The sequence below is a fragment of the Dermochelys coriacea genome, chromosome 9 (assembly GCF_009764565.3).
Source record: "Dermochelys coriacea isolate rDerCor1 chromosome 9, rDerCor1.pri.v4, whole genome shotgun sequence".
NCBI classification, from domain to species: domain Eukaryota; kingdom Metazoa; phylum Chordata; order Testudines; family Dermochelyidae; genus Dermochelys; species Dermochelys coriacea.
Genome location: NC_050076.1, coordinates 10,707,349 through 10,731,979, shown reverse-complemented (window position 1 = coordinate 10,731,979; position 24,631 = coordinate 10,707,349). Strand labels below are relative to the sequence as shown.

Here is a 24,631-nt window from a genome sequence, read left to right as displayed (position 1 = left end):
TCACAGTCAGGCAGCAGACACATGGGAAGTGAAAATGATAGGGTTTCAAGAGAGCTGCATTGTGTTGCAGATTAAGATTTTCTCCCCCTATTTCTAGAGGTCGGCCCCCAGGCCCCTGTCTGGTAGCTACCTATTGTCCAATCAGTTTCAATATCTGCTTCAGAGGACATGTTAGCCATCCTTACAGATAAGTGCTTACAGGAGAAAATGTTGGACTTAATAGTTTTGCTTAGGAGGCATCAGGGGTCACAGTGTACCAATATTGACTGGCACATGTTAGTTTAATCTGACATTCTAAGGAATGTGACACTAGATTCTTTCAGAGTTGTTGTTCTCCAGGAGATTTTTGTTCCCAGGTCTGGTTTTACAAATTTTATTTTCCCATAACTATTTATATTCATGAATCAGTGATATTCAAAAAAGGCATGTGTGGCCCTTCTTTTATATTGGTAATGTGTAGGTTGACTAAATTATGAAACCTGAGATATTACATACCAATACAATATCTTGTTCTTACAATCTGGTTAGATATTGCCATTTTAACAGCATTTTCCAACTGAATACTACTGGTAGACGTAAAATAAACAAACATATGATATAGGTTTCCAACGAAATATAATGAAAATATCTTTTAATCCAGGGCAGGTGGGTGAATTTTTGCCTTCCAAAGGCCTGATCCTGCAACATACTAAGCATCTTCAACTGCCATTGGTTTTCAATGAGAATTAAGTGCGCTCTGTACCTCCAGGAATTTTTCCAATGCTTGAAGGACTGAGCCCCAATCCAGTATGAACCATCCAACCAGCATTAGTGAATGTATGCAATTCCCCCATCCTCTTTTTTGGACGAGTGTGTGGGCTTTTTTAACGAACTTCTCATCTAATAGGAAAAAAATGCATAATGATGTAATTTTTTTAAGTTTTAGAATAATAATAATTAATAATATTAAATATTCTATTTCATTTAATGCCCCATCCTGGACACAGGCACAATTCCCTTTGAATTCTGTTCTTTAAGCGGGATAATGAAGATACACAGACTGGACATGAGTGTTGAATTCCTTTTGTCCAATCAGATTTCTTGTACCATAAATGTCATTTTCCAAAGCCTTGCTATTAAACTTTCATAGGAAAAGGTATTTCCAATACTTCTATCTAGATGTTTGAGGAGCAAAAATAGCCCCTAATTTTGAAATTACAAATTATGTTGCACTGAACATTTTTTGTTAATGTCACGTGCCTCTCTATGTACTTTTGAGTACAGAATGGAAGAATATTTTATACTTCAATAATAGGGCCCATATAAGAAAATGGATAGAGATACAGTTTCTCTGTTTATTGATTAAATCAAATTGTTTATGATTAACTTGTATGTGATGTGGAGAAAAAAATTTTACATGAGGAAAAATGTAAAATAATTGCAAAAATATTGGGAAAATGCAAAGGGGATGATTCTTGCTGAAATTAACTCAGCAGATGTGCTTATATTTTTGGTATTAAGTAATTGAAAATGTATTTTGTTTTATTGTGACTGTATTTATTAGTGTTTTGAATATTGAAGCATGAGGAACAGCATTCATTCTTTTGAAATATGAACCTGGAATAATGCACCTACACTGGTTTTATGTTCTTGTGAATGGAATTAACTGTGATGGTTGACTAATTGCCAAAGATTCCATAACTGCACACAATATAGACTGTTTCAATGTGCTATGAGTCTAGATCTGCCATTTGTTTTCTCTAGATATAACTTAGATTAGATCTGAATCACTTCACTAGAAATAACCTATTTTTCATTCATATATTGAAGTACGTTTCATCTATTGATCTTCAAAGGTTTTATAGATAGTAATTAAGCCTCACTGCATAATAGGCATTATTATCCCTCGATCTGAACACTTCTGAACTTTTAGGAAGTTTGGCTCTAGATCCAACTTTGTGGCTTGGTCCCATCTCTACAAAGAATAAAATCCAGGAGTTCTGATTCCCAGTTCCCTGGTCTTGTCGCATAAAGTTCTGATTTCCCATATAGTACTCCCAAACCTTTTGAAGTTTTCCTATCACAATAAATAATGACAACGTGTCAGGCTGGTTTAGGTTTTGTTAGAATGTTTTCATGATTTTTGTAATGAAATTCCCAATGGAAGCAATTGTTTGCCAAACTAGCAAGGGAAACGGACTATAAACTAACTATAAAAGGTTAAAGAGGTGCAATTAAAGGTAACTTTAATTACTTAGGTCTCTGCAATTTGCTTCTTCCATTGCATGGTAACATCTATTTATATTGGCCCAGGAAACACAATTCTTCAGTTTCCTAGTGATTTAAGAGACTGTTGCTCTGGTTTCATGATAAGGATGAAAACGATATAAAGTTAGGGGAAATATTTTTAGTTAGGAATGTCTCATTTACACAAAGTGAATTTGAAGAGGGGTCAAATGACTAAAAGTGAGTGCAACATTTAGCCATCTCCAGTGGTGTGTCATTAACTAGAATGGTTTGTGCCATTGAGTGGTTGTTCGTATTTATACCACTATATAAATGTGCATAGTGCTTTACTAGATATAGGATTGATTCTCCAGTCACTTAGAACAGTTTTATGCTTATGTAGTGTCATTAATTTAGTGGTGTTAGTCCTGATATACACTAGTGTAAAGGAAAGGAGAGTCAGGTCCAGAGTCTCTGCTAAAATGAGTTTACAATCTGTGTTAAGACCTGACATGATGAGTAATGATGATAAACATGGGAGATAGTGGGGAGGTTGTAACAATCAGATTGTGTTTTTGCTTCATGTAGTAATGCACACAAAGCCTGGAGGTCTGAATTCTTTATAATTGTATTTAGTTACTTAACTAGGATTTATGTGTTTGTGGATAGTGTGTGTTTTCAGAGAAGAGTAGAAGTAAGAATTTACCTTTGATATTTTCTTTAAAACTCAACTGAAGGAGTTTGACCATTTATTCAAGGAACACATTCTTGCTTCAATGTGGCAATTCTTCAAATTCTTGCTATCGATGTCACTCTTTTACCAGCCATGGGGCTAGTTTTTGAGCAACATGATAAATTATCTTGTTGAATAGTGTATGATCCATGCACCTCTTCCCTTATAGAAAAGTCCTATTTGGGTTTGTCTTGACTAGGAAATGTGCTCAAATTTAGGCAAGGCTTATCTAGCATGCACTATTTAAATCCCAGCTAAACTGGAACATTTTACTAGTGTAGATATTGAGTAACATCCCTTTACTTTGATTTTGTTTCAAATTCTAATCCAGTTAAGATTATGAGCAGCTCAAATCAAGATAAATCTGATACCCTGCATCTACGCTAGGAAAAAGGTCAAGGTGCAGGTCAGGAATAGAATGGAATGGAGGGATTTCTCTTTGTGTAAAATGGTTTTGATGTAGAATCAGGTCCATTTAAGGGGTGCGTAACAGTTATGTAGGAGCACTAAGCAGGAGTGGCCAGCCTCTGACAATAATGTTCAGTCTTTAGGAGCCTTCTCTCAATCTCCTTGTGCATCTGCGCAGCAAGTGGACATGATCAACTCTATGTGAGTTTGATTGGGGTGAACAAACCCTAAACTGAGCAGTAAGGGGTTAAGGAACTACTTTGGGCTCAGCCATTCCCACCCCGGCACAAGTATAATAAATGCACCACTTGGAGGAGGAGTTAAAAGGCAGGGAGCAGCTCACTTGGTGGCAGACCAAGGAAGGAGAGCAGATCCACTATCTGCAGCTCCAGGAGAGACAAGCTGAGGGAAGGCAGAACCTCTCCTTAAACAATTGCCCAAAGGTCCTTCCCTGAGGGAAGGGAGGGCCTGTTACAGAGACAGCCTGAGAGGGAAACACTTCTTCTTATATGAACTCTGGACTTGATTGATCCCTGTTATTCTTATTTGGACTACCCCAGCAGGGGAAAGCTCTTGGACTGAACTGGCCCAGGAGGCCGGACCATGCCACAGGAGGAGGCAGTTGCTGCCCGAGAAGGAAGAACGACCTCGCTATATGCCGCCACCAGGAGGTGCCTTGTGGTGAGGAGACAACCCTCATGCCACCTTACCCCAGACGGTGACCTTGAGACAAATGCAAGGAGGTGGTAGGAAGTGGCCCAGGGAGGGCCACCTTAAGCATCCCCAGCTGTCAGATCACTGATAGCACTCAAAGCACGGGTCAGAGTCGGGTGGAGTGGAGAACCTGGGCTCCTCTACCAACAACCTCCCTGAACATCACTGGCCTAAGCACTGACCACTAGGCAGCATTTCCTTGCCAACTAACCCTGAGCGAGGGCTGTCACAGTGAGGTAGCAACATTACTTATTCATTTTCTTGCCCCAGTTGACTAATTCATTGCTCTTGGTAAAGGAAATGTAAATATTGATGGTTGTTTTTTTAAACAGTAGTGTAATCAGTTTTTATTAACATTAACATTAAGATGACTTTGCTAGATGTTGGTCACACTCAGATGCTTTTTTTGCTAGGGTATCATGACATGACTCATGTCCATGAGACCAGTGATGAGCTGCCAAAACCTTAACAACCGGTTCCCTATAAAAAGTTCTGATTTAAGGGATGTGCCACAGTATGTATTTTTTGTACCTTTTCCCATAAGAAGTGGCAATGCATTGAGTAATTGGGAGTCATATTTAACAATAAAAAAAATAAAAAACATTTTTACATGTTTATTATAATAGAAACAAAGTATTGCTTTCTTAAATGAATTTAAAATACATTTGAAAAGAAGAAAATATAAAGAAGAGATGTATGAGTAAGCAAACGATAATAATATTTAAGAATGAAATGCCTATTATTCTTGTATTTTAACATATTACATGTGAACTACTTAAGTTATTAAAAATCAAAAGTGTAATATATTCATGTTGAAGTATACAATGCAACAAGCAATATTTTAAAGAATATTTAAGTACATTATTTATTACTAATTAGGTAGTAATTTCCAAATGGCTTCTTGATCTTCTCCATAATCTTTGGTGTTGGATACACGAACTCTGGTATCTAATGCGGATCGATGACTTCTCATCCATGCTTTAACATATGGTATTGGGTTCCAGGAACTTAGTGGTTTTCCCAACAAATTTCATGGTCATAAAGCTTGAGATATGTGTAATTGTTACATTCACCCTTTTATAACTACAAATAATATTCATCAATGAAAAAGCTCTTTCTGCTTCTGCAGAACTAATTGCAATTGTGTTCATGATTTGCTTTGCTTTCCTTATTGTTTCCGGATCAGGAAGATGTTTTGATTGAATGTTATTCTCTACATAGTCACAAAAATCATTTAAATCGTCTACAAATTTTATGAATTTGTTTAATTCATGCACTTTTTCTTCTCCTGATTTCCAAGGTAACCTGACTTCTTCAATATTCCATGAAGTGGGAGCCATAACATTGAATAATTCAACTATTTTAGGTGTATTACTAGAATGACCTAAATTATCTTCTTTATATTTAATGTGATTTTCGTTTAATAATCTTGCCTTCATTTTTTCAATAATACACTCTATTACTTTGTCTCGTGGCAGTGATTTAAACCTTACATTATCTTCAAACTCTATGCATTTAAAAGCATCACTTTCTATCATTTCATTAATTTTATTTTCATGTATACCAAAACTATCTTTTAATTATATGAAAAAATCAATCGTTGGTTTGATTAGCTTATCTGCCTTTGTTAAACTCAATTGTCTCACTTGCAGTGCATTTGATAATAATGCAAGTCAATCATTAATGCCAAGTCTTTTAAAAATTCTTTGTTTTTCAATCTTTTATCCATGCCAGAAAATTTCTTATTTTTGGAAAAATAAATATAGAGAGCTGGATAAGCTCTCCAGACTGCTTTGACAGCTCTAAGGCTACAAGAAGCCCATCGTGGACCAAAAACACGGCCTATTTTGATTATTTCAATATATAGTTCTTCAGAAACTTGTTTAAGTTCAAACTGATTTTTATTTGACTGATGAAAAATTGCATAAATCTTGTCCAAAAAAATCTTGAAATGGCTTATTTCATTTATATCATTTATAGCATCATCTAAAACCAGTTGTAGCTGATGATTCAAACAATGCCAAATTATAATCTTTGGAAAATCTTGAATGCGTCTTGTAGCAACTCCAGATTTATGTGCAAGCATGGTGCTTGCACCATCAGAACAAACTCCGATTAAATTTTTCTTTAAATATTCTGTGTCAACTCCTGTATCGGTTAACGTATTTCTCAAAGCATTGTAAATATTTTCTGCTTTTGTTGATTCTAATTCCACTAAATTGAGAAAAATTGTTGGTGAAGAATCTTGTAATTCACATTTTATAAGAATTACAAGTACAGTTTTACTTGAAATTGTAGAAGCTTCATCAATAATAATACAAATCTTTGAATTGTTTTCAATGATTTTACTAAAAATTTGTTTTCTTATTAATTCAGCAATATGCTCTAAAATTCTGATGGCTGAAAATTGAGAATGTAGGCCATTCCCTAAATCGGTTTCATTCTTAATTTGTAGCTCTACTTCATCCTCCATATCTGACATTGGTCAGTTTCTTTTTACTAAGCTGTAAACTATGTTGAAAATTTTGCTGGTTATTGCAATATTTTTTTCAGTAACTTTATCAATCACTGTAGTGAGAGGTTCTTTTTTAGATTCATTTAAAATATTTATAACTCTCAAATGAGAGCTTGATTTGAAATGTTCCTTCATTTTTTTTCTTAACGAAGCTTGCTGAACTTTTTTATCAGTTTCAGATGCTTTAATAGTACACTTTTGCCATTCTGAAGAAAAGTGTAAAGATTTTCCTCCAAGGACCCCCAAATGTGACATATTTGCACAGTGGCAACAGCCATTTTTTTTGCCTTCAATTATCAAGCCATTATATTTCTTTAAAAGATATTGTGCCTGCTCAGAAGTCCAACAATCGGGTACTACATTTTCACAATCATGTAAATTCTCTTCCATTGTGGACACATTTTCAGATGATTCAACATTGAAGACATTTTCATCACCAAAGTTATTGTCATTGGCGTTTTCAGTATTTAAATAATTATTTTCACTACTAGAGCTACTGACTAATGATTTTGTCATTTTAGTGGAAAACCAGTCACTAATGCTTTTCTGGCGTTTCATTATGAAGGATAAATAATATTGAATAGAAAACTTTAATCTTCGAATAACAGTCCAGTTAGTATTAAACACCGAAATATCACACGCAATTTACTAGAAATAAACAGACCGACTATGACTCATTGGTCGTGTTGAATTGTATAAAAAACAGTTGAGCAAGTGCATGAACGAGGCAAGTGCAACCCCTGTTAATAAAATAATAAACGAGACGTTTGTCTTGCTTCAGGACGAACTTGGATGCAACCGAGTTGCAGCCTGCAACATTACATGCGCACGCACATAGCAACATAAATCTTCAACTATCTGTTGTAGAAACGGCTCTTTAACTGCTAAAATTCCGCGTCCCTTTGCATTTGAAGTTTATTTTGTACACCGTATTACAAGTCTTCATTAATTTAAGGTTTCCCATGCCAGTTATAAATTTTACATTTACCTGAGCCCCCCATGGAACCCCAGAATGACAGCAGACTAAGCGGGGCCAATGGCTGGGATCCCGTCTGGCAAAGGGCCGGCAGCCGGAACCCCAGTCCTGTGGCGGGCTGAGCAGGATGGCAAGGAGCCAGCGGCCAGGACCCCGGCTGGCAGGGGCCTGCGGCTGGAACCCTGGACTCTGTCCGCCACCCTGCTCTGCCCGCCGTCGGACTGGAGTTCTGGCCACTGGCCCCTTGCCAGCTGGGGTCCCAGCTAGGCAGCGGGCTGAGAGGGGCCAATAGCTGGGATCCCAGCTGGCAAGGGGCCAGTGGTCAGAACTCCAGTCCGGCAGCAGGCTGAGTGGGGTGGCAGACAGACCCCAAGACTGGCAGCAGCTCACCTGCTGCCGCTCTGGGGTTCCGGCCGCCGGCTCCTGCCAGCCAGGGTCCCAGCTGCCGGCCCCGCTCAGTTCCATTCACCCAGGCAGGCAGCAGGCTGAGTGGGGCCAATGGCTGGGACCCCAGCCGGCAAGGGGCCGGCAGCTGGAATCCCAGACCGTCAGCGGGCTGAGCGGGGTGGCGGACAGAACCCCAGACTGGCAGCGGCTCACCCGCCGCTGCTCTGGGGTTCCGTCCGCCGGCTCCTGCCAGCCGGGGTCCCGGCTGTGGGCCCCATTCAATTCCGTTCAACCAGGCAGACAGCGGGCTGAGTGGGGCCAGCGGACCCCGGTTGGCAGCAGTGTGCCAGTAAAAAATAGGCTCGCCTGCCGCCTTTGGCAGACATGTTGCAGGTTGCCGACCTCTGCCCTATTATTTTCTACACCATTTTATAAGATTAAGATTATTCATTTTAAGATCATTTTATAACATTTGTTTTCCTAACAATTTTTAACATCCAGTTCTAAAACTGCTTCAAAATTTAGCAACCGGTTCCTGGGAACCAGTGCGAACCGGCTCCAGCTCACCACTGCATGAGATCCCAAAAGACCTTGTTAACAATGCCTCACCCTGATATTAATAAGAGGGGGAAAATGCTCTAAGACAGACTCCTCCAGTGTGTGTGATGCTGTCTGTCTACATAGGCTGTTTACTGCTAAGGAGCAGCACTCTAAAATATACTGGTATAAATGCAGATTAATTCCGTTGAAGCCAGTGGAGCTATACTGATATAACCACTGGTGCAACTAAGATTAGAATTTGATGTCTTCTGTATCTGAGACCGTTCCAAGTATGCTGTTGTTACTTAACAAATTCATCCAGAACATTCATCTGTAATTCATCTAGAACACTGTCATATAAGAAGCCTGATAAGATTATTTCATGCTATAGAATGTTTAACTCTGCTGACTGCATTGATTAATGTTAATATATTTGTTCACATCTCTTTTAGAATGATTTATCCGTGATGATACTCAGGGGTGCTGGAACAATTTCTATAGTAGGGGTGCTGAGAGTCATTGAACTGAACTGTAAACCCTGTATATGATGGAAACCACTTCAACCCGGAACCCTTAGTTCCAGCTCCTCTGATGATACTTATATTGGCGCTTGTAGAGCAATTAATTTTGCTACAGTTAAGAAAATATATTTGTATCTCTCTCTTGAAAACATCTGGGGGAATACAGATCCTTCTGTTCGAAAGATTTTTCTTTGAGAGTTGAACTTTTTGAAGTGTAATATTTAACACTCCTGCATGTATGGACTGGAAAATATATGGAAAATTTTTTTCAGAGTAGCAGCTGTGTTAGTCTGTATTCGCAAAAAGAAAAGGAGTACCCGTGGCACCTTAGAGACTAACAAATTTATTAGAGCATAAGCTTTCGTGAGCTACAGCTCATGAGCTGTAGCTCACGAAAGCTTATGCTCTAATAAATTTGTTAGTCTCTAAGGTGCCACGGGTACTCCTTTTCTTTATGGAAAATTGTGAGGCATGCAGAAATATTACCTCACCCTGAGAGTGACCAGACATTCAGAACTCAGTCGCTCTGATGACCTCTTTGCTTAAACTGTAGGTTTGACCTTACTGAATAGTGCCTTGTGTCTTCTAACACGACAGAAGTTTAATTTAGACATTAATAGTGTAGAATTGTCCTCTTTTGTGGAAGACCCAGAAAGGGGGAAAGGTCACCACTTTGGAATGTCCTTCCTATTCTCCCCATTGAGGAGCAGTTTCCAATCTTATGTTTGGGGTCCAGGGCACATGGAGTCCTGTGTTCTGCAGGGAAACAAGGAGCTTCCTGCAGATTTCCATGTTGTAATATGGGAGAGCTAGGCCACTTCATGATGCTCCCTTAGCAGCCTCTTTTTATTGGCAATGTGACTCCCTAAGCTGTCATGCTGCCAGTGGGTTACCTGCACATTGCCTTCTTTTTGTAGAAGACACAGGAGATGTAATGCGTTAACTTTTGCATGGGTGTTGGCTTGGAATTTCACCATAATCAGTGTGAAGTGTGCCCCATATAATGGCAGTACCCCAGGTTCCATCCTCTCACTAGGCATGAATCTCAACATAAGGAAAAATATATGTATCCAGTTTGCAAATGAATTCCAATTCAGCAGTCTCTCGTTGGAGTCTGTTTTTGAAGTTTTTTTGTTGAAGAATTGCCATTTTTAGGTCTGTAATCGAGTGACCAAAGAGATTGAAGTGTTCTCCGATTGGTTTTTGAATGTTATAATTCTTGATGTCTGATTTGCGTCCACTTATTCTTTTATGTAGAGACTGTCCAGTTTGACCAATGTACATGGCAGAGGGGCATTGCTGGCACATGATGACATATATCACATTGGTATCATGCACTAATGCTGCTATTTCCTAGAGTAGCCTAGGCAGCTCTCCAACACCACTTTCTACAAGCCATTACCCTCTGATCCCACTGAGGGTTACCAAAAGAAACTACAGCATTTGCTCAAGAAACTCCCTGAAAAAAGCACAAGAACAAATCCGCACAGACACACCCCTGGAACCCTGACCTGGGGTATTCTATCTGCTACCCAAGATCCATAAACCTGGAAATCCTAGATGCCCCATCATCTCAGGCATCGGCAACCTGACAGCAGGATTGTCCGGCTATGTAGACTCCCTCCTCAGGCCCTACATTACCAGCAGGCCCAGCTATCTTCAAGACACCACTGACTTCCTGAGGAAACTACAATCCATCGGTGATCTTCCTAAAAATACCATCCTAGCCACTATGGATGTAGAAGCCCTCTACACCAACATTCCACACAAAGATGGACTACAAGCCGTCAGGAACAGTATCCCAGATACTGTCACAGCTAACCTGGTGGCTGAACTTTGTGACTTTGTCCTCACCCATAACTATTTCACATTTGGTGACAATGTATACCTTCAAATCAGCGGCACTGCTATGGGTACCCGCATGGCCCCACAATATGCCAATATTTTTATGGCTGACTTAGAACAACGCTTCCTCAGCTCTCGTCTCCTAATGCCCCTACTCTACTTGCACTACATTGATGACATCTTCCTCATCTGGACCCATGGAAAAGAAGCCCTTGAGGAATTCCACCATGATTTCAACAATTTCCATCCCACCATCAACCTCAGCCTGGACCAGTCCACACAAGAGATCCACTTCCTGGACACTACAGTGCTAATAAGCGATGGTCACATAAACACCCCCCTATATCGGAAACCTACTGACCGCTATTCCGACCTACATGCCTCTAGCTTTCATCCAGATCATACCACTCGATCCATTGTCTACAGCCAAGCTCTACGATATAACCGCATTTGCTCCAACCCCTCAGACAGAGACAAACACCTACAAGATCTCTATCATGCATTCCTCAACTACAATACCCACCTGCTGAAGTGAAGAAACAGATTGACAGAGCCAGAAGAGTACCCAGAAGTCACCTACTACAGGACAGGCCCAACAAAGAAAATAACAGAACGCCACTAGCCATCACCTTCAGCCCCCAATTAAAACCTCTCCAACGCATCATCAAGGATCTACAACCTATCCTGAAGGATGACCCATCACTCTCACAGATCTTGGGAGACAGGCCAGTCCTTGTTTACAGACAGCCCCCCAACCTGAAGCAAATACTCACCAGCAACCACACACCACACAACAGAACCACTAACCCAGGAACCTATCCTTGCAACGAAGCCGGTTGCCAACTCTGTCCACATATCTATTCAGGGGACACCATCATAGGGCCTAATCACATCAGCCACACTATCAGAGGCTCGTTCACCTGCACATCTACCAATGTGATATATGCCATCATGTTCCAGCAATACCCCTCTGTCATGTACATTGGTCAAACTGGACAGTCTCTACGTAAAAGAATGAATGGGCACAAATCAGACATCAAGAATTATAACATTCAAAAACCAATCGGAGAACACTTCAATCTCTCTGGTCACTCGATTACAGACCTGAGAGTGGCTATCCTTCAACAAAAAAACTTCAAAAACAGACTCCAGCGAGAGACTGCTGAATTGGAATTAATTTGCAAACTGGATACAATTAACTTAGGCTTGAATAGAGACTGGGAATGGATGAGTCATTATACAAAGTAAAACTATTTCCCCATGTTATTTCTCCCCCCACCCCATCACCCACTGTTCCTCAGACATTCTTGTTAACTGCTGGAAATGGCCCACCTTGCTTGTTACCATGAAAGGTTTTCCTCCTCCCCACCCCATCCTGCTGGTGATGGCTCATCTTAAGTGATCACTCTCCTTACAGTGTGTATGATAAAACCCATTGTTTCATGTTCTCTGTGTGTGTATATAAATCTCCCCACTGTATTTTCCACCGAATGCATCCGATGAAGTGAGCTGTAGCTCACGAAAGCTTATGCTCAAATAAATTTGTTAGTCTCTAAGGTGCCACAAGTACTCCTTTTCTTTTTGCGAATACAGACTAACACAGCTGCTACTCTGAAAAGGGAAAAACAACGGACTTTGGGAAATATAAGGGCAGCAATATGACAATCAAGTTGTCCTTCATTTAGGGGACAAGGGTGAATCACACCCTCCAATTCTGTAAATGTTGGATGCTTTTGCCTGGAGGTCTGGGGATGTTGGTAACTTGATTGTTTTAAGTAAGGCATAACTTGCTAGAACTAAGTTTTAGGAACTAGAAAGCATGTTATTTTTGTTTTGTTTGTTATCCTTTTTTCTCTCTCTTATTCTTCCTTGGTATCACTTACATCCATGTTTATTAATAAACTTGTTCATGTTTTATTACAAAATCATCTCAGTGCTGTTACACCAGAGTAAAGTGTGAGTCCTCGGCTAAACTAACAGGCTGGCGTATGTACTGTCTCTTTGGAGGCAGCAAACTTAATAATTTCTGTAAGTGTACAGTGAGTGGGACTGGACACTGCAGAGAGATGTCTCTGGGGAACTCGGGAACTGGGGTTTACTGATCGTTACCTTCAAGGCAGGGTAAAGACTGGCAGTGTCTTGAGGAGTTTGCTGATAAGATGAACAAACCAGCATGGTAGAGCGCTGACATGCAGTTCAAGCCCTAGCAAAGTTCACTCTTCCTGAGGCAGAGGGTAACATAGTGGCTTATGGTACTGGGTGTCCTGAGGACAGTGTCAGAGATACCAAAATTCTCCACTATTCTGAGGGACAGTAACATATATTGCCTCTCTCATTTGTGGATAAATGGAAAGAGATGGGTTTCCCAATACTGTAAATTTGTGTTAAGATAAACTGCATTTGACTTTGTTTTCTTTTGGCCAGTTACTTATTGCTATTGTGCTATTCACAGAAGAAATGGTATATGGACTTTTAGCATACTTGCTTCATACAGAAATAAATTTATTCCTCTCAGTCTTCAGATCTGTTCACGCATGTTCTGAGATCAGTGGATATGGTTTACATTTCTCTTGTGAATACTGGCATTTTAGAGATTTAATAAAATTCCTAACTGTTTTCAGAGCAAAGTGGTATCTAAAGTTGAACCCTATTTATAATTAACTCAGATGTAATGCAACTTCATTTATAGTAAAATACAATTTAAATCCCACATTGTTTCAGTTAGAGTTGAGCGAACTATTTTCGTGACGGGTTTTGGTTCCTAGCTATCAGCCACCTATCCATTCCTCATCTTCTTTCCCAGGATGCTGGCTGTGCTCTTCATCCCCACCTGAAGATACTTTGTCTCAAAGCTTGGCTTCTCGATGATTCGCGTGACTAGAATCAACTTGCTCTAAGGAAGTGCAACAGGTATTATTTAACAGTAGGAAGGAGTTCACGAGATCACTTACCTCCACAAATGGAAAATGTTCAGCCCGTGGTGTGTCCAAGGAGGAGTTCCTCCTGTTTGTTCTTCCCTCTCAATCATCCTTGATTACTTCATACAGCTAAAAAAGACAGGATTATCTATGAGCTCTGTCAAGGTCCACTTGGTGGCTCTAACAGCTTTTCATTCAGCGGTTGAGGGATTCTTGATCTTTACCTTTCTACAACCGTAAGGCTTCTGAGAAGATTAGGGAACCTTTTCCCCCAAACTAAGGAACCCATGTGTAGCTGGGATTTGAATTTAGTACTTAAATGATTTTAAGCCCTTCCTTTGAGCCAATGACAACAACTTCCTCATTTGTTTATTTAAGAATACAGCCTTTTTGGTGGCTATCGACTCTGCTCATAGGGTGGGAGAAACAGGGGCTCTTAGGGGGATCCTCCATTTATGGTATTTTTCAAGGACAAAGTTTCATTACATCCACCTCCTAAATTTTTTCATATCAACCAGATTATCCACCTTCTGCCTTTCTCTGTCTCACCTCCCCCCGTCCCCTCCCGCAAGCCGCCTTAGTCCAGAAAGGAGGCAGTGTTGCACACTTAAGATGTTTGGAAGGGCGTAAGCCTTTTATTTAGACAGGACTAAGTCATTTAGGAAATCACCCAGTCTGTTCATGACTATTACACATAGATCCAAGGTTTATCAATTTCCACCCAGAGAATATCCCCATTCTGGACATTTCTAAGGCTGCCACTTGGTCTTCGATACATACCTTCTCCAAGCAGTGATTCAGTCTTCTAGTTCAGATGCCACCATAGGAAATTCAGTGTTGTCTTCAGTCTTGGACTTGCCTCCATATCCCACTCCCCTCCAGCTGGGCATACTGCTCCATAATCACCTGAAGTGGAGCACCCACAGGGATGCTACTTGAAGAAGGAGAAGATTACTCACCTTGTGCAGTAACTGGAGTTCTTCAAGATGTGTGTCCTTATGGGTGGTCCACTACCCATCCTCCTTCCCCTCTGCTTTGGAGTTTCCTCTGGGGACTTTGTGGTGGAGAGGGAACTAAGGGAGGTTCATTCACAGAGCCCTATGTAGCCTCAGAGCAGGGCACAAGGAAGAGTAGGGTGCATGTGCAGGTCAAACAGGCACTACTACCAAAAATCTCTGGTTAAAGGTGCAAGGGGTGTGAAGTGGAGCACCATAAGGACACACATCTCGAAGAACTCCAGTTACTACACAAGGTGAGTAATTTCTCCTTCTTTGAGTAGTGTGCAAAATCATGCAAAATGAATTACCAAAAAACCTGCATGAACTTTCACAAAAACTGTTTCATCAGCTTTTAGTTTCAGTTCAGTGCAATGAGGATATTGCGATTTCAGTTATAATGAGAAACTGCTTATATGGAAATTGTTTTACCATACAATAACTTTGTTATAAAAGAGTTCCACCATATGTGAAATGTGATGCTGCATTTACTTATCAGTTGTGGACATAGAACTCTTCCTGATCTTAAAACCCTTCTCAAAATTCATGGCATGCTTGGCAGCAGGAAACCTAGATGCCCCAGGGTCTGTCTATCAGTGGCATCTGGATGTGAGGTTGGCCTCCTTCCTAGACTCTTGGCTAGCTGCACTGCTGTCTATTCAGATTATTATGTATCTGTACTGGCACATTTACATATATTTTACATAAAGCTTTCAAGTCATTACTTTTTGTCTAAGATTTCAGAACATTTCAGTGAAGATGCGTCAGAACACAGAAAAGTGGGTATTCTACCTATCAAAGTTTTGCTTCACAAAATTTATTTTCATTCCTTTTTTAGAGATAATAAATCATTCAGAAATTGTATGATATTTCTGGTACAGGAAGTATGAATGGAAATGGAAGAATGAAAATGACATCTTGGCGATAGTTATAATGTTCTGAGGTTATGTTTTTATTTAATAGTTTCTCGTGTTTATATATATATATATATAAAAAATTGGCTTCTTTTAAGGTAAAAATATCAAGGTTTATTGACCCAACAGGCAAATATATTTACCTTGAGGGACAATAAATCTGATGTTCACTGATATGAGAAGTTAGTATATGTATTGCGACATACAATCTGAATACTTTGAAATTGCTCCATTAGGACTGTGATTTTTCAAAAGTGTAGGTTTTCCCTTTAAGCTAACATTCTAAAGGGGAAATAGATCTGTTTAGAGGGCCATAAAATACAGTTATTTAGCTCCGGAGAGGTGAGTAATAGATTGCTTTATATGTTGCTTATTTGATTACCTTGTTCCTTACTTCAGTTTGACCTCTGTTTAGTAGTGATCATATGGCTAGATTCAGCTAGTCACAAACCCAGGATTTTTCTCATGTATGTAGCAACACTGTACTTGTGAGTGAGATGGTAAAAGAGTGAAATTTTATTTGGTGGTAGAATAACTCCCTGTGTAGGGCTTGAGAATGCCCTCAGATAAGTTGGCACATGTTGCTCTATACTTTGTAAGATCAGCGTCATTTAGCTGATTCCATTGGCTTCTGGCTGGCTGGCCCATTTTATTTGCACACCTAGGATGAGTCTGTGTCTTTTCACAGATTTTTTGTTAGTAGCATGTGGTTACAACAATTTCTTAGTCTTATGGTAGATAACTTTTTTACATAATATATGTAATCTATATTTGATCTAAACAATGCCTTATGTAACCAAGGAAAGGAGACAAGCAGAAGATTTTATGCAGTCCAGTAGGATATCGTTCTAATAACTTGAATTAAATAGGCTTCATGTCCAATTATTATATATCATGGGGATTTTCTAACTTCAAGTCTTGTATCTAGTAAAAGCCAAATTGTCTATGATGAAACATTTCACTGTGTGACGTAGCCAGTGAAATGTCAGTGAGCCACGGAAATGAAGTTTACATCATAACCATTCATGTATTTAATAATGAGGTCTGAGCCCTCAATTTCATTCCATGTTTTAAATTCTCTCTCTCATACAAAATTCCTCGAAAGAAAGTTTGTGTGTGTGTGTGTGTGTGTGTGTGTGTGTGTGTGTGTGTGAGACTTTGACTGTATTATTATCAGGAGTGTGCGGATTAAACCATATGTGAATCCTTTACATTTGGTTGCTTGCTGTTTTGAACCCTTCCAGGTCAAAACAGAATTTTAGTTCTGAAATAAATTAACAAATTTAAATAAATAAATAAATTAACAAATAAATAATAAATAAATAATTAAATTAACTTAAATAAATTAACAAAGTAGAAACAAACATACTGAATTAATGTACTCTTCCAATGTTGGCAGATAATTGCCAAAAAGAAAGTGCCTGCACTGGAAATATCAATAACTTTAATATGTGAGATTTGTTAACACAAAAGCAAACAAGCAAACTTGCTCTCCACTGACTGTCACTAATATTTATTCGTCCAGTGACTGTTAATCACACCAAGTTTACAGTCCTGTATAGCACCTGTCACAGGTGCTGATCATTAATCAGCTATTACAGCAGTTTATTCTGCTGCTGACAACTTGCAATTTTCTACTGATTCAGCTAGTTTGTCAGGTGGGAATTATGGCATAGCACATGTGACAAAACACATCACACATATTTTTCTCTCTCCTTTTTTTTTTTATTTTCAGGCTTCTCTCTCTTCCTCTCTCCCCCCCTTTTTAGACAAACAATATCTGGGAACTCAGAAGTAATAAGGCGGAATGTATAATTAATTACCCAGCTTGCTCTAATTAGGGATGAATAAGTTGTGTCCCTCTCATCATCACAAATGTGGTGATGGGTAATACCAGTTTATGCTGTATTAACTGCAAATATGCAATCCTTCTGAGAGCACTTTTGTTGATGAATTTGATGAATGTGACAATAATTAGCAGAGACAGATGAGAGCTAAATTACTACTGACAATGTAATGCTATCCCGCTCGAGGGTCTGAGAATGTGGCAGGCTAACATGGCAGGGACTGAGGCCTCGTTTCTAATTAATAGTCTTCTTCTTCTTCCCTTTTTTTTTTTTTTGCTAGTGGGGTTAAAAAAAAGGAGGAACGGTAATTGTTTTCGTCAAAGGCTGCAGGGAGTTATCAGGGTAATAAAGTTAATTACCAGAACAAACATCCTTTCACTGCCTTACCAGATTGAGGAAAAGAGGGTAATTCAAACTGCAGAAAGATATGACTAGATGAGATGATAAGGAGAAAAATTTTACACAGGAGGCCAACAGAGAAGAATCAATTTTTTTCTTCATTTCTTTTGGCTTAGTGCATGGAAAGGAGTTACACATTGTCTTCTTTCAGCTCACAAAGTTGCTTATGTATAAAACTTTAGTGTTATGATTTCTGGTTTTGGATGGGAAATGAAGTTAAGAAGGATCATATTACATTGTGTAATTTTGTCAGGATCTTTCAAATCATGATTGTTTTGTTGCATGATGTGCAATTTTATTTTTATTAAAGTGGCTTTTTCCTAATGTTCACAGCATTGTACTGAACTGGTAATGTTCTTTAAAGAAAAAACAGTTTTTGTTTAGTTATCCTTGTCTTCAGTGGACCCACTGAGCATGCCCATTGTACCAGGATCTGAAATAGCTAGGTCAAAGTTTGAATTAGGTGAGGAATTACTTTGAGTAATATTTCTGTTACTACCCTCTTCTAATATAAAGGAAAAAAATCCAAAGGCTTTAATTCTACAAACACTTAGGTATATGGGTAACTTTATGAACGTGAGTAGTCATACTGAACAGAACTACTCATATCTGAAAAGTTATTTGTATACATAAGTGTTTACAGGATGAGGGCATAAAAGAGTAGATTGTCTTAAAAAAAAAATAACATTAGGTTATTCCTGACAACTACTGTACTTCCATTCTGATATATTTTCGGTTCTAGCCTTCTAATGATGTTCCAATTTCTCTTGCATATTTTTTGCCCACTTGCAAAATATATCTGGTGTCTACTAGATATATTATCAGTTATCGTTGTGTATGGAAAAATCACATTTTGTAAATCTAAAGGGATCCATACAGGCAGAAATGGGTTAACCGGTTTATTCCTTTAGTGTATTCTGTACTAGTCTTACTGAATCACATACTCCAGGCACAGAAGAGGCTTCCCTGAGGTATTCTGCTGCTGCATCAGGGATCCAAACAAAGTCCTTTGGCCTCCCTCCTTTTTTTATTTAGCCAAAATCAGATTGTTGATAGAAAGAAAAAATGTTTATAGAAACTGTCATAAAAATGATTTGGTCCAGGCAATCAGTACCTGGAACAGGAAACTTAAAACCTGCGGCCTCAAAATGAGGGGAAAAAAGACTGAAGTTGTGTGGATGACTTGCACAGAGCCAAAACAGATGAATGTCAAAATCGAGGGCCAGTGCCTAAATCAGCTTACAATGTTAAAAGTATGTTGGGGGCTGATTAGAAGCTGACAGAGCACTACAAGCAAGGCTGCTGAGCCTGGGGAAACTCTGGCATAAGATAAATGGAGTGATTTTATGATAAATGGATGCCCAGACTACTTAAGGGGCAACTATACACAACCATGGTGAGACCAATCCTACTGTATGGATGAGAGACATGGACGACCAAAGAGAGGCACTTGAGAAGATTTGAAGTCGTTGAAATGAGACAATTGAGGACAGTGAGAGGGGCGACTTTACTGGACCACAAGTGGAAATGAGGTCCAGGAGGTTGGCGGTATCAAGAGAGGAGGCTGATGTGGTGTGGGCGCATACAAAGTAAGGATGTACGGAATCCTGTTAGGGAGGCCTTTGAGACCAGTGTGTTTGGACAAAGAACAAGAAAGTGGTGGAAAGACTGTGTACAGGAGGATGGAATTGATATGGACTAAGTGTTTGACTGACAAATCTAGAAAAGAGTGATCTGGAAAAAGAAACTGTCAAGAAAAACACACATACTGCGTACTCTTTTCTATTGTAGAAAACTATTCCTGCTCACCCAACAATCTATCACTAACCCCCCAGAAAGGTCTTGAATAGATTTTATTGGGCTCGTACTAAGGCTCCAAGCTGTCATCCTCACAGTTGTGGATGCAACCACTCACCTCCAGCATTACTGCATATCCTCTGATCAAGCCAGAAAATGACTTTTGTATGGAGTAACATAAGCATTATCATCATGGAGTTCTAAAGTATCCTCTGACTGCTTCTTTTAAACTATTCTTACTTGAGTTATGAGTACGGTATTTTAATACACATATGCTGATGATTATTGCACTACTTAAAATATTGCAGACTCACTGAGAAGAATGTAGCCCTTCTTGCCTCACAGACTGGGAAAAAACGTGGTTTCACACTTATTACAGAGAAACTAACAATCTCAGAAAGAAACAATTTGGATTTTGCACTGCATGGGTGGTTCAGTGATTTAGGGCACTCGGACTTGGAAAATCTGGGTTGAATTCCCTCCTGTATTGTCTTCTCTTTCCCATTTCCTTTTCCTTTCTTTTGACTTCATGTGACAACTGGTGCTGTATAACTGATGCTGACAAATTAATTTAATGAGGTCTAATGTTTTATTTTACTTGTAAACAGTGAGGGAATTACTTTTATTGTATACTCAGTTCAATAGTACTTTTTCTTATTTGTTGTTTGTTAATACAGGGCAGAGATTAGACAGACAGATTTTTGATTTATGTTTGGGGTGAATATAGCGGAGTTCATGTATTTTATATAATGCAATATTTGAGTGCCGTCACTCATCTTTACCAAGGGGGAAAGTCAGGTTATAAAGAGTAGATAATAGGGCTGATGTTGGTCAGCAGTAGATGCCTTCCCTTTAGTTACGGCCCTTATTCAACACATCCAGCATTCCTTATTGTTAGCAATGGGAATTCTTTCTGAGCAGCAGTGTTGTGAACAGACTTTTTATGACATTGGGGTGGATTATTTTCTCTAATGACTCTTCAGTGCAACGTAATAATTCACCAATGAGGGTGCGGTAGAGTTTTGTAATCTATGTCCCTTTTTCTACCTTCAAGTTCTATTTGGCCGGCAAATAGGCGAGATTGGGATGGGAATGAGAAGAGAAAAACAATGATGTGTTCAGTAGGAGGTAGACAGAACTTTATTGGGTTTGGTGCCATACAGCCTACTGCTGAAAACTCACTAAAACCTTGTTGAAGTATTAATGTGTGGTGTTTGCAGAAAAGCAGGTATGATATACACCCATTCTGTTTCTCCTGCCAGTGAGGTCTGTTACTGCAGGACAGTTGATAAGTGGAGCACTGTGCATAGCACCTATATACTGCAGTGATGGGTGTCTGGAAACTAATTAAGAAACATAGCTATAAAGAGAGCAATATCACTGTCCCCTTGGTTACCCATAATCTGGGGTTCACCTTTGATTCGTCCCTCATTCCACACTTCCCAGTCACGTCCAAATCCTGCTTCTTCTTCTTCCCCCATGACATCTCAATAATCTTTCCACTATTTGCCATCCCCGCCTCCAAAATTTTCATTCAGGCCCTTATCATTTCCCCTCTTTATCTCTGTCTCCTCTTCCTTTCTGTCCTTTTCAACACGCTCATTTTCTCTTTCCAGTCTATGCAAAAAACTGTTTATAAGATCATTTGGTTGTTTTGACCCCATCATTCCCATTTTTAATACCTCTGCTGGCTCCCCCTACACCACTGCATCAAGTTTAAGCTTTTTGTCAACCAGTTCAAAGTCCTTCATAACTCTGCCCCTCCCTACTTATCTGCCCATGTCCTATTTCATGTTATGTACTGCCCCCTCCTGCGCTACCATTTGTCAGCTTCTCACACTATCTGTATAGGGTGAATCACCTCTATAAAATCAGGATGGTAAATACTTTACAGCATAATCAGTTTCGTAACATAGAGAATCCCTCTAGGCAAAACCTTAAGTTACAAAAAGACACAAAAACAGGAATACATATTCCCTCCAGCACTGCGAATTTTACAAGCCATTCAACAAAAGAAAATCTAACGCATTTTCTAGCTAGATTACTAACTAACTTTACAGGAGTTGGAAGGCTTGCATCCTTGATCTGTTCCCGGCAAAGGTCTTACACAGACAGACAAAACCCTTTGTCCCCCCCATCCAGATTTGAAAGAATCTTGTCCCTTCATTGGCCATTTTGGGTCAGGTGCCAGCGGGGTTACTTTAGCTTCTTAACCCTTTACAGGTGAAAGGAATTTACCTTTGGCCAGGAGGGATTTTATATCACTGTATACAGAAAGGTGGTTACCCTTTGCTTTATATTTATGACAGGGACGATGCTTTTTTCTTTTTGGGAAGTGCCTAGGAGGTGCTATTGTAGGTGCTACCAGACCCAAACAACAGCTGATAGAGTTCAGAGTAGCAGCCGTGTTAGTCTGTATTCGCAAAAAGAAAAGGAGCGCTTGTGGCACCTTAGAGACTAACAAATTTATTAGAGCATAAGCTTTCGTGAGCTACAGCTCACTTCATCGGATGCATCTGGTGGAAAAAACAGAGGAGAGATTTATATACACACACAGAGAACATGAAACAATAGGTTTATCATACACACTGTAAGGAGAGTGATCACTTAAGATAAGCCATCACCAGCAGCGGGGGGGAGGAAAACCTTTCATGGTGACAAGCAAGGTAGGCTAATTCCAGCAGTTAACAAGAATATCAGAGGAACAGTGGGGGGTGGGGTGGGGGGGAGAAATACCATGGGGAAATAGTTTTACTTTGTGTAATGACTCATCCATTCCCAGTCTCTATTCAAGCCTAAGTTAATTGTATCCAGTTTGCAAATTAATTCCAATTCAGCAGTCTCTCGTTGGAGTCTGTTTTTGAAGCTTTTTTGTTGAAGGATAGCCACTCTTAGGTCTGTAATCGAGTGACCAGAGAGATTGAAGTGTTCTCCAACTGTTTTTTGAATGTTATAATTCTTGACGTCTGATTTGTGTCCATTCATTCTTTTACGTAGAGACTGTCCAGTTTGGCCAACGCACATGGCAGAGGGGCATTGCTGGCACATGATGGCATTTATCACATTGGTAGATGCGCAGGTGAACGAGCCTCTGATAGTGTGGCTGATGTGATTAGGCCCTATGATGGTATCCCCTGAATAGATATGTGGACAGAGTTGGCAACGGGCTTTGTTGCAAGGATAGGTTCCTGGGTTAGTGGTTCTGTTGTGTGGTGTGTGGTTGCTGGTGAGTATTTGCTTCAGATTGGGGGGCTATCTGTAAGCAAGGACTGGCCTGTCTCCCAAGATCTGTGAGAGTGATGGGTCATCCTTCAGGATAGGTTGTAGATCCTTGATGATGCGTTGGAGAGGTTTTAGTAGGGGGCTGAAGGTGATGGCTAGTGGTGTTCTGTTATTTTCTTTGTTGGGCCAGTCCTGTAGTAGGTGACTTCTGGGTACTCTTCTGGCTCTGTCAATCTGTTTCTTCACTTCAGCAGGTGGGTATTGTAGTTGTAGGAATGCATGATAGAGATCTTGTAGGTGTTTGTCTCTGTCTGAGGGGTTGGAGCAAATGCGGTTATATCGTAGAGCTTGGCTGTAGACAATGGATCGAGTGGTATGATCTGGATGAAAGCTAGAGGCATGTAGGTCGGAATAGCGGTCAGTAGGTTTCCGATATAGGGGGGTGTTTATGTGACCATCGCTTATTAGCACTGTAGTGTCCAGGAAGTGGATCTCTTGTGTGGACTGGTCCAGGCTGAGGTTGATGGTGGGATGGAAATTGTTGAAATCATGGTAGAATTCCTCAAGGGCTTCTTTTCCATGGGTCCAGATGAGGAAGATGTCATCAATGTAGCGCAAGTAGAGTAGGGGCATTAGGAGACGAGAACTGAGGAAGCGTTGTTCTAAGTCAGCCATAAAAATGTTGGCATACTGTGGGGCCATGCGGGTACCCATCGCAGTGCCGCTGATTTGAAGGTATACATTGTCACCAAATGTGAAATAGTTATGGGTGAGGACAAAGTCACAAAGTTCAGCCACCAGGTTAGCCGTGACAGTATCTGGGATACTGTTCCTGACGGCTTGTAGTCCATCTTTGTGTGGAATGTTGGTGTAGAGGGCTTCTACAGCCATAGTGGCTAGGATGGTGTTTTTAGGAAGATCACCAATGGACTGTAGTTTCCTCAGGAAATCAGTGGTGTCTTGAAGATAGCTGGGATTGCTGGTAACGAAGGGCCTGAGGAGGGAGTCTACATAGCCAGACAATCCTGCTGTCAGGGTGCCAATGCCTGAGATGATGGGGCGTCCAGGATTTCCAGGTTTATGGATCTTGGGTAGCAGATAGAATACCCCAGGTCGGGGTTCTAGGGGTGTGTTGTTCGTTCAGTGATGCTAAGATTCCCTTGAAGTAGTTCTAATTGTTCTATGGCATACAGGAAATTGATTTGTTATTTCACTTTTGTCTTTCCACTTCAGCTAACATCCTTCTTCTTGACAAAAGGTGGAGGAAACTGTCTTGTTCAAATCCACTTATTATGGAATTCACTATTTAATATTTGTGTGCCTCACCACTTGCCTTTTCACCTGGCTCATGAATGGAGAACCTCAATGTACTTACAATTGGCCCTGTTTCATAGCAGTGGATGAGTACTGGATTAATGTTTTGAAATGAGTTGCATATTTAAATATGAGCAAATTGGAGAGTTTGGGTGGGGGGAAGTCCCCCTCCATGGAACAAGCTGGGTGGTTTCTCAAAAGAGCTACCAAGTGGAAAACAATCTTTTGAAGTTGGCTGAACATGCTGTAATTATGAATTCAACCTTTATTCACAAAATCATAGAATATCAGGGTTGGAAGGGACCTCAGGAGGTCATCTAGTCCAACTCCCTGCTCAAAGCAGGACCAATCCCCACTAAATCATCCCAGCCAGAGCTTTGT

At 40.0% G+C, this 24,631-nt stretch overlaps 1 long non-coding RNA gene across 1 annotated transcript in view; it reads left to right on the top strand.

Annotated features, from left to right (window-relative positions):
* LOC119861670 overlaps positions 1-24,334 on the top strand; it is a 214,135-nt gene extending 189,801 nt beyond the window's left edge. The window contains exons 3-4 of the long non-coding RNA XR_006274179.1: positions 13,648-13,754; positions 24,170-24,334. This is a non-coding gene — a long non-coding RNA (uncharacterized LOC119861670). The remainder of the gene's footprint in view (positions 1-13,647; positions 13,755-24,169) is intronic.
* Positions 24,335-24,631: the final 297 nt, after the last annotated feature.